This window comes from Malania oleifera, chromosome 1 (assembly GCF_029873635.1).
Source record: "Malania oleifera isolate guangnan ecotype guangnan chromosome 1, ASM2987363v1, whole genome shotgun sequence".
In the NCBI taxonomy this organism is placed as follows: Eukaryota; Viridiplantae; Streptophyta; class Magnoliopsida; order Santalales; family Ximeniaceae; genus Malania; species Malania oleifera.
Window position 1 is genome coordinate 104831734 of NC_080417.1, and position 11709 is coordinate 104843442.

The following is an 11709-nucleotide window of genomic DNA, read 5'->3' on the forward strand; positions in this document are numbered from 1 at the left end:
CCAAAGGTATCATTATATGGGAGAGTTGCAAGTGAATTATGGCCAAGGTTCGCAGTAGATAACTCAAGTTTGATGGATATTCATAGGTGCACTATTTTGGTAATAGAGGATCTAGGCTTGGTGTTATGTTCACATAATACATTTTTCTGAGGTATAAAAAAGGTAGGTGTAAACTAGGTGATCAAGGACGTGGCTTTTAGTGATAAAGCCATGGGAAACATACTGGGTAAAGGAAGGGAAACAAATTTCAAAAAACTGCGGCAACAACAAAAATGCAATTCAAGTGGAGTTAGATACTCGGGGCAGAAATGCAGGGAGTTCTATCTCGGATCAACAGTATTACAATATAAATAGGCATGTGATGCAGGTGGAGTAACACACTCAGGGCAAAGATGGCCTTGTTCATATTGTAGGGAGTTTCAACTCGGGAGACTAGAAGGATCACAGTGGGCCCAGGTGTACTATCAGACCACCACTCAAGTATAAATTTGACATTTTGGTGTTTTATTCATTCATTACTACACGCAACAAGGTTCCTACTATTTTTCAAGTTGTAGTGCACAGAAAAGGGAAAATATATGGATAAGTGCTATGGTGGAAGAGATGAAGTTATTGCATAAGAATCAGGTGTGGGATTTGGTGAGGCTTCTAATGAGGAAGAGGCCGATGGTTACAATGGAGTGATGCATCCGTTATGTGTGAATGACATGTTATTGGCTGGGAATGCTTTGACTGAGGCTAATTAGTTGCGTACAACTAAGAAGGGTCTTGGTTTGAAGATTCGCATAGATAGAGCTACCAAGAGATTGGTATTCTCTTAGAGTGGCTTTGTGGACAAAACTGCATGGAGACTTTGTTTTTCATCTCAAGGGGGTTCTGTGGAGAATCGATGTGAAATTTCTACCGCTTGGTACCCATGGAAGAAATGTGATGTCCGAGATATATTAAAGGTCCCCCATGATGGTGTATTGGGGTGTTTCAACAGGAAACAGAGTGGACTATCAATTCTGGGATTTGTTGAAGACTATGCAAGGGGCTTTGGTGATAGAAGGCTTGCAGCAGCTTTTGTATTTACTGTTGTGGGAATGCCTTATTGGAAGCCTAGGACACAGTCTTAGGTTGTGCATTTACAAATGAATCGAGGTTGTTGGTAGAAGTCGAAGCTGTCATGGGCAAGTTCAAGCATTGCTTGGACTTGGTATTTGTCTCCAGTTGCTAGATGGGATGCAGTCCCAACCTAATGTCCTAAGTTCAAGGTGGATTGTTTTTAGTTTCTTCTTAGAGGCGTAGGATCACCAGATGGAGATTGTTGTGAAATGTGTCTCACATACTAAGTGGAAAGCATACACAACAGGAAAGCATAAAGGAAATCAAGCAGCACCAGGGCATTGACAAAAAGGCTCTAACCGTCGATGGTTTGGAGCAGTATTTCAGAAAAATTACATTCTATTTAAAACCATCGACGGTTTGGCTCGAGACACCCAACAAAGGTTTCAAATTTTAAAAGGGGGACGTTAATATGGTTGGAGTTTGGAGGGAAAACCTATAAGAACTCTATTTATATGTCATATCATATGTACTTGTAAAGAGATGGCTATAATAGTTGAGAGGATAGATGTATTGTATGTTCTTGTAATTTAGACAAGAAGATAGTGAATCCTTGTCATTTCCTTCTGTGGATGTAGACATTCCCAAACCACGTAATTCCTTGTGTTATTTTTTGTTCTTGCTTTCATATACTTGTGGTGGTTATGGATTATTCTATGTATTCATCATTTACTACATTGTGTGTTTGATCCTACACAAATATAGTCTGCTGTGCAATTTGAGTTTTTCACAACACCTTCTTACTCACCAAGAGCCGCACCAAGGGAACAAATCCCTTCTTGCTCATAAAGAGCCTCACCAATGAAAAAAATCCCTTCTTTCTCACAAAGAGCCTTCAAGCTAGGCTCACAAAGAACCCATACAAGCCTTCAATCTAGGTTCACCAAGAACCCTTACAATTTGAAGAAGATATATAAGAAGATAATGCAGTAGACAATGCTCCTTGAATGAGCTGATATCAATCACTAACAAATCCTTAAACTAATATCTCAAGTAATGAATCACATAAAAGATTAGAGAGCAGGAGAGATAGTGAGATATAGATTTATGAACTAAAATGCAATGTGCTTGAAGATGATGATCACTAAATGTGCTAAAAATTCATTATAGAACAAGTTAGAAACCTTGTATTTATGGGAAAATTCATGTATTAGCCGTTTATAGTTGTTGGACATAATAAAACAATTTTATATTTTGAAAACTAGCAGTTTGTAGCCATTGGGTTTTGAATTCTAACACAAACTGTTGACGATTTCACAAAACCATGGACGGTTTCCACAAAATCGTGGACAGTTTCTACAAAATTGCCGACTATTTCCTCATACCGTGGACGGTTTCCTTCAAGCCATTTTTCTAATTAGCTTCTACATGAAACAATTGACATAACTGTGGAAAACAGTCAAAGGTTTTCTCTATTTCCTCAAACCCTTGATTTTTCTTCTATTTTAGGTACATAAAAATAATCTTAACCCAACTGAGACCAAATATATTAAAGTGTACGATACTTAGATTATTTAAACCTTGTCCCATTATAAACAAAATTGAGTATAAGATATTATCATATAAATCATGATTTTGCCTTTAAAAAATTTTAAGTATGAAACTATGAAAAACATATTTTTCATTCAAATGATAAATGATATCCTATTATACTATATGGACTCGTATGCATGTGCAAATTGCTCAACTCTTGCTCAATAAGCTTGCATTAAGCAGTGCTAAAATAGTTAAAACAATTCTACCTCAAACACTCCCTATACATATGAATTCACACTTGATCCAATTTATGTGCTTGAGATCTTCTACTTGAGTGTATGTTGACTTTGGTGTATTCCCATGAGGGGGGGGGGGGAGGGAATTGGACTTTCAAAAATAATTTCTAGGTTATGTTCAAATCCACAAGCAGTATACTGCAACCTAGGGTCTTTCTAAACATATGTCAATTGCCCATTAATATAAAATTGAGCCGATAAATAAAATATTTATAGTAGACTCAATACTTCACAACCATTCAAAGCATGTACATAAAATAATCAAGACAATAAATAGTACCATACATGTATGGAAATTAAAGTGCGAAGATAAGGGAACACACGATATGATATTGGGGTTCGGCCAATATTGTCTACGTCTTCACCTCAAGCTCTCAGGCAAGAGGATTCCGCTAATGCTCACTTACCGGGTGGAGCGACACCGGTTACAACCAACTCTTCTTATGGAGCGATGAAAACCCCAGGTTAGATTGACAAGGCCGACCCCAACTTTTACAACTAATCCTTATGGGTTAGATCAACACTCCCTCAGGCCATGCTTGGAATACAACAGATAAGCAATACAATTTTTGTGTACAATATCAATGCTTCTCCAATAAGCAAGTATGTTCCAATATAACCAATGCACTTCAATATGACAGGATTTATAAGCTCAATGAAGATTAATACAACTACTCTCAAGATAATGTCACTATAGCAAGTATTGTGTGAGAGTGAGTTATGATAGATTCATTGAAACAATATACATACATACATATATATATATACATATATATATATATATATATATATCACTCACAAATATAGTTTCAAAGATTTTAATACCATAAATAAATATCTCAAAAATATTTTATCAAGTATTGAGTATAAGAGATATTTCGATTTCTAGCTTGTCAAAAATAATTTGCTAAAAGCAAAAGGCAAGCTCTCAAATCTTGCAAAAAAAAAAAATGCAAGACTCACAAGCCCTAAAGAGTTTTCCCAAAGAAGACTTATCAATTAAATCACAAGGGAAAACTTAAAGCTTACTCTTAATAAAAATCAATCCAAATCAAATACAAGCAATAAGAGTGTAAGCTTATAGTATGATCTCTGAAACACTCTTACTAAATGATTTAACAAAGAGGATGAGTAAGAATGGAAGTAGTAAGCTTGTATGTGAAAAATGAGTATTTGAAAATTTAGAGAATATTTTGCTAATGATGTTTTCTAATCGGTGCTAATCAAACCAAATGAGGGAGTATATATAGACACTCCAAAAAATATGGTTGTTGGGGACTAATTCAGCATTTTAAAAAAAGGTTTAAGTATGGTTAATAAAAAATAACCCTTGTTTAACCTCGGTAAAAATTGAGCAACCTGAGAGGTTCGATCGACCGTATTAAGGGTTCGATCAACCACTTTAAGAGGTTCGTTCGATCGTGGAGATTTTTAACTGAGAATATGGTGGATCGTCATTGGGCAATTTTGAACCCCTTCGTGGGTTTAGTTGACCAAGTCAAATTCGGTCGACTACTCATGTAAGTTTAGTCGACGATGGCAAAAATAAACTACGCATTTGGTCAACCAAACGGTTGGGGTGTTAGACACGTGGTGACTCTGTCGGTCGAGGACACTACATTCAAAAGTTGAAGGGTCGATCATGCACAGTCAAAGCGTTGACTTCTTTGACCATTCAGTCGACCGTTGCATTTATATTGCCACAGTTTGGTTGACCGTGGCTAAGTTATTTCAGCCAATAGAGGTTCGGTCAACCTAGCTTAGTATAACTAGACTGGTTTGGTCGACCAAAGCCCTTTTAAAGTTCAATTTTGGTCTTTATTTTTATTAGAAGTCACCTCTGTTCACATAGGTATAACTTTTAATTTATAGGGGATTTTTCAAGAAGTGTTTATGGGGACCTACTGTCAATCTAAATTTTAACCTTTTAAATTAAGCCCAAAAAATCTGGCGTTAGTTGACCGAAGTCTTTATTTAATCCATTTTAGCCCTCGAACCTTTTCAACCCTGTGTGAGTAAGTTGTGGCATTTTATCTTAAGGGTATTGGTTCCTATGAGTCAATCCATGGTCTCTTGAGCTTAGTCAACCTATCATGCATGCGATGCATTAATTATTACAAATCATAATTATTACAGACCCAAATGAATTAAACAGCAAATACAATTTCAAAATTATTTGGTCTTCATTTCCTTTGCCTCTCCAAACGCCACCATATGATTTGAGCATTGAGTTCTTTATGGCCTCCACCATGTCCTCACCCTTGCGTGTAAAGTATGGCCTTATTTACAAACTCAAGGCACCGGTAAGATACCAAGATATTTATCATTATTAAAATGGGATATGACCTATAAAGTCAACAATGTCCACTTTGATCTTTACAATTTAACCTGTAACTTCATGACTTTGCCACTTACACCTATCATAACTTGATATTCAAAAGTAAGTAACTTAGAACCACTAATGGGTTGTAATCATCAAAATACGACAAATAGGATCATGTAACCACTAAGGCTAAAACAACGTAAATTTTTTTGTGAGTTTATAACTAAGAATAGATAAAAAAAATAACTATTCTCAATTTCAAAATTTAAATGTAGAATCTTATACTTTTCTTCCCTATTCCAAGTTGACCAAAATAACATAAACTTTTGTATAAGTAGCTTTGTTTTAAATTATTGAATTTGTATAAAATTTTCATTAAATTTTTATTTTATTCCATCATATTCTTATATATTTGCAAACCTGAGAATATGACTACTTATTAAGAAATGTAGATTCCGTGCAAAATACAGTACAAAATTGTATCTCTATTTTTCCAAATTTATACAATTCAAATAACGTGTTGAAATCTATATTTCAAAGACAACCTAAGAGCATAAGAGCTTAGTGAGAAATGTATAATGTTGTAACAAAACAAATGACAGTGTAAAGATTTTATAAATTTATAACTTAGAATAAATAAGAAATAATTGTTTTAAAATTTATCATAAAAATATTTGCTTCGATTCTATATTGGATGAAACAGCACAAACTTTTACATAAATATCTTTTAAAAAATTAATATAGTATCATTGTAATTTTTATTACATTCTCATATTATTTATTATTGTTGTTTATGGTGTAGCTCTTATACTTTGGATTTCATAAACAAAGAAGGAAAACATAAAGGGGCAACACAGTAGGGACTCATCCACAAGGGCCCTGTGCTCATCAACGAGTAGATCCCAAGAGCAGAAAAATCTCAGTGTTCTTGAGATACCGAGAGTAGAAAATGGGCTTGTCAAAAAATGCCCTGTTCACGTCGATGAGTGTCCTTATCTGAATTGTCGACAAATCACTGTACTCGTCAACGAGTGTGCATGGGATGTGGGCAGTTTTTCAAATTTTGAATTTGAATGTTGGGGTGGTTGGGTAATTGGGGGAAAACCTCTAAGGGACTGTAATATATGCCATTCTGGGCATCTATTGACAAAGTGAGTGATCATTTGAGAAGTGTATTGTGTACTTTGAGATTTCCTTAGTGAAATTCTTGTGCCATCTCATATTGTTGTTTTTCTTGTTTATAATTTTATGGTTGTGTTTCATTTACTTGTTGTATTTATTCCACTGTGGTTCATATTTATCCCAACCATATCACAACAAACTGGTATTAGAGTGAGATTTTTAAGGCATCGAGATCATCCTCTGAAAGATTTGACATCATCAAATATAATGGAAATGGGAACTTTGGTTTATGGAAGAGAAGAGTGAAAGACATTCTTGTGCAACAAGGAATGGGAAAGGCATTACCTAATGTTCAATCGGATGGAATGGATGAGGAAAAATGGGGAGATTTGCAAGCAAAGACCGCTTCCACAATACGCTTGTGTTTGGCCGACAAAGTACCCTATCGAGTGATGGAGGAGGATTCTCCAACGGCTATATGGCGAAAGTTAGAGAGCCGATACACGTCCAAATCTCTCAATAATAAACTTTTTCTTAAGCAACGTTTGTATTGGCTTAAGATGGTTGAAGGATCAAACTTAGATCAACGTATTAATGCTTTCAATCGAATTATTAGTGATTTGATGAGAATTGATGTTAAGTTTGATGAGGATGACAAAGCTTTGATGTTGTTAAACTCTTTGCACTCGACTTATACCTATGAAAATCTTGTGACTACTCTTACATGGGGAAAAAAACTCTTGTTCTTAAAGAGATAAAGAGTTCTTTGCTAAATTTTAATCAAAGATTGAAAATATGTGATGAAGGTGAAGGACTTGTGGCAAATGGTGATAACAAGCTAGGCAAAGGAAAATCCGAACATAGATCAAGTCAAAAATCCTGAAATTAATCCAAGAAGAAGAAAGAAATTTGGCATTATAAATGCGGTAAAAAGGGGCATGTGAAACCGAAGTGTCGAGATTGGAAGAAGGGAAATTCTGAGACACATGAGGGTACTTCAAAATTTGTGAATGTTGTTCAAGAAGGAGATTCAACGTGTAGTGATGGTGATGTTCTATCAGTTTCAATGGGGTCGAATAATCTTACGAACTCTTGGATACTTGACTTGGCATGTTCTTATCATATGACTCCGAACAAATAGTGGTTCAACACTTACAGGTTAGTGAATCCTAGATTAGTTCTTACGGGTAATGATGCTTCTTGCAAGATTATTTGCATAGGAAATGTAAAGATAAAAATGTTCGATGGTGCAATAGGAATGTTGTGTAATGTAAGACATATACTAGAGTTGAGGAAGAGTTTGATATCACTTGATACTTTGGATTGTAATGGCTTTAATTACAAGTCCAAAGGTGAAATTTTGACGGTATGGAAAGGAATCTGACTATAAAGAAAGGGCTGAAACTGGATGGGAATATCTACACTTTGCAGGGATCTACCATTGTAGGTCGAGTTGTAGCCATAAATGGTGAATTAGATAAGACTGTCTTGTGGCATATGCGCCTTTGGCATATGGGAGAACACGACATGAAGGAACTACACAAGGGAAAACTTTTGAAGGGCTTGAAATCATGGCAGCTAGAATTTTGCAAGATTTGTGTTCTTGGAAAATAGAATAGGGCAAGGTTCAAATCAACTATACACAAGACAAAGGGTATTCTTGATTATGTGCATTCAGATGTTTGGGGCCCGGTTAGAGTTGTCTCAAAGGCTGGAAATGTATATTATGTGAGTTTTTTTTATGATCACTTATGAAAGGTCTGGATTCACTTCATGCTTCGCAAATCTGATACATTTTCCAAGTTTAAGATTTGGAAGGCTAAAGTGGAAAACGTGACAGAGAGGAGAATCAAATACTTAAGGTTGGATGATGGGACTGAGTACGCTGATTCTCAATTTATGGAGTTTTGTGCGGAGCAGGGCATCAAGTGACATTTACAGTTTGCCGGGCACCTCAGTAAAATTTTGTGGTAGAACGAATGAACCGGACCTTTTCTGAAAAGGCTCAGTGTTTTAGATTAAACGCAGGGCTACCAAAGAACTTTTGGGTCGAGGCAGTGAGTATGCCTTGTTTTCTGATAAGCCGATCACCAAGGACATCACTAGAGGGTAGAGTGGCAGAAGAGGTTTTGACGGGAAATGCAGTAGACGACTCTAGATTGAAGGTATTCAAGTGTCTAGTCTATATTCACATACCTAGTGAGGAAAGGTCTAAGCTCGACCCAAAGTCTCGTTGTTGCATTTTTTTTTTTTTTTTTTAGGATATCCAGAGGATGTCAAGGGGTATAAGCTATGGGACCCTGTGGCAAACAAGGTGGTGATCAGTAGGGCTGTAGTCTTTAATGTGAAGGTTATGGTAAAGCATACTCAAGAGTGTGATGATCAGAAACAGGAGCCAAAAGCTGGGGTAGTGATGAACAGGTTGTGTAGGTGGAGTTGGAAGCTCAGGGTTACAGCAATGATCATAGTCCTATGGTTGCAAGGAGCTTTAGCTTGGGAAATCGGCAAGTCGACAATATTCCTATACGAAGATCCTGACGCATTAGCAGACCTCCACCAAGGTATGGATTTGAAGAGCTAGTATCATGTGTCATCCTTACTACTTGAAACGATCCAACTACATTTCAAGAGGTAGTGCACCGCCAAGAGAAAGATAAGTGGATGGGTGCAATGATTAAGGAGATGGAATCATTACATAAGAACCAAACTTGGGATTTGGTGGTGCTTCCAGATGGGAAGAGACCGTTAAGTTGCAAATGGGTATATAGGAAAAAGGAAGCAATTTCAGAAAAGGAAGGAGAGAAATTCAAGGCAAAGTTGGTGGCAAAAGGATACTCACAGAAGAAAAGGATAGATTATGATGAAATCTTTTCTCCAGTGGTCTAATACACTTCTATCAGAATTGTGTTGGGGTTGGCAGCCCATTATGATTTTCATTTGAAACAAATGGATGTGAAGACGGCGTTTCTTTACTGTGACTTTGAGGAACAAATCTACATGGTACAGCCGGAAGGGTTCATTGAAATGGGAAAAGAAAATTTAGTTTGTAGGTTGAAGAAATCTCTTTATGGGTTGAAACAGTTTCCAAGGCAATGGTATAAAGGGTTTGATTCTTACATGATCAAGATTGACTACAAGGGGTGTGAGTATGACTGTCGCGTATATGTGAATAAGCTTGAGGATGGTTCTCTTATTTTCTTGTTATTGTATGTTGATGATATGTTGACTACTGCAAATGATTTAATTGAGGTGAATCAGTTAAAGGACATGTTGTATAAGGAATTTGACATGAAGGATTTTGGCTTGCCCAAGAAAATACTTGGGATGGAGATTCGCTATGATGGAACTTCGAGAAGATTATAACTATCTCAGGGTGGTTATGTACAAAAGGTGTTAGAGAGGTTTAGCATGGCTGATGCAAGACCGGTGTCTACACCTTTAGCTAATCATTTTAAGTTGTCTTCTGCAGGTTGCCCAAGTACGGATGAGAAAATCCGGGACAAGTCAAAGGTCCCCTATGCTAGTGTTGTAGGGAGGTTAATATATGTCATGGTCTGTACGAGGCTGTATTTGGCTCATGCAGTGAGCGTGGTAAGTAAGTTTCTCTCTAATCTAGGAAGGAAGCATTGGGAAGCCGTCAAATGGATACTTAAAAACTTCAGGGTACATCAAGATATGGTATAATGTTCAGCAAGCAATAGGGTTTTCTATCAATTATAGGGTTTGTAGATGATGATTATGCTAGAGATATGGATGAACGAAGATCTACAACGGGATATGTATTTACCCTTATAAGAGGACCGGTATGTTGGAGATCTATGGTATAGTCTCTGGTAGCATTATCCATGACTGAGGCGGAATATATGGCAATTGTCAAAGATGCAAAGGAAGCCTTATGACTTACCAATTTAGTTAGAGAGCTGGGTTTACAGTAAAATAAAGTGGTGCTGCATTATGATAGTCAGAATGTCATTTACTTGGTGAAGAATTAGATATACCATGCCAAAAACAAGCATACTGATGTGAGCTTCCATAGAGTTCGGGAATTGATTGCTTCGGGTGATCTTGTGTTGGAGAAAGTTCACACGTTTAAAAATGCAGCAGATATTTGTATGAAATAAATTACTTCTACGAAGTTCAAGCATTGCTTGGACTTACTCCATATCTCCAAATGATAGAAGGGAGACAAACCCAACTGAGTGGTTCAAGTTCAAGGTGAAGCAGTTAGATATGTTTTTCAAGATTCTTTTAAGGGGTGTATAATCTCCAAGGTGGAGATTGTTGTTTATGGTGTGGGTCTTATACTTTGGATTTCGAAAATAAAGAAGGAAGAAAAACATAAAGGGGCAACACAGTAAGGACTCGTCAACGAGTATCCTGTGCTCGTCGACAAGTAGATCCCGAGAGCAAAAAAATCTCAGAGTTCAAGAGATACCAAGAGCATAAAATGGGCTCGCTAACAAATGCCTTGTTCTCGTCAATGAGTATCCTTCCCAGAATCGTCGACAAATCCCTGTACTTTGTCGACAAGTGCGCTTGGGCTACGAGCAGTTTTTCAAATTTTGAATTTGAACGTTGGGGTGGTTAGGTAATTAGGGGGAAACTTCTGAGGGATTGTTATATATGTCATTTCGGGCATGTATTGACGGAGTGAGTAATCATTTGAGAAGTGTATTGTATACTTTGAGATTTCCTTAGAAAAATTCTTGTGTCATTGCTTCCATGGATGTAGGCTTTGCCGAACCACGTAAATCTTGTTATTGTTCTTGTTGTTTATCATTTTCTGGTTGTGTTTCATTTACTTGTTGTATTTATTCCGCTGTGCTTCGTATTTATCTCATCCATATCACAACAATTATATTATTAAATTTTGAAATAAATATATTTAAAAAAAAAATGCAATCTTAATAATAAAAATATTATTCTTCATTTCGATATTTTTCTTAAACTCTTAAAATGCACTTTAATTACTCTCTATTTACTTAATAAAATCAAAATCCAATCAAACTAAAATATTCTATTAATAATGATAATAAAAATATCTTCATTATTTTAACAACTTCTTTTTAAAACCTTAAAATGCTCTTGTACTTATGAAATTCCAATAAAAATAAATGAAAATTTTAAAATACAAAAAAAAAAAAAAAAGATGGAAAACAATTATCAACAAATACAAAGAGGATGATACAGATGGATTCTTTGCTGAGCACTCTTCCTTAACAATATCACATGGGTTCCTGATGGTCACAAGTCCTGATATGCAACACTACTCTCTTTAGATGTCGTGAGCTACCTACTATTAGAGACAAACAAATTCATATTTTACTTTCTTAAAATCACAGCTAGATGCCAGTTAGACGCATTTTGTACTTTTTCATTAATATA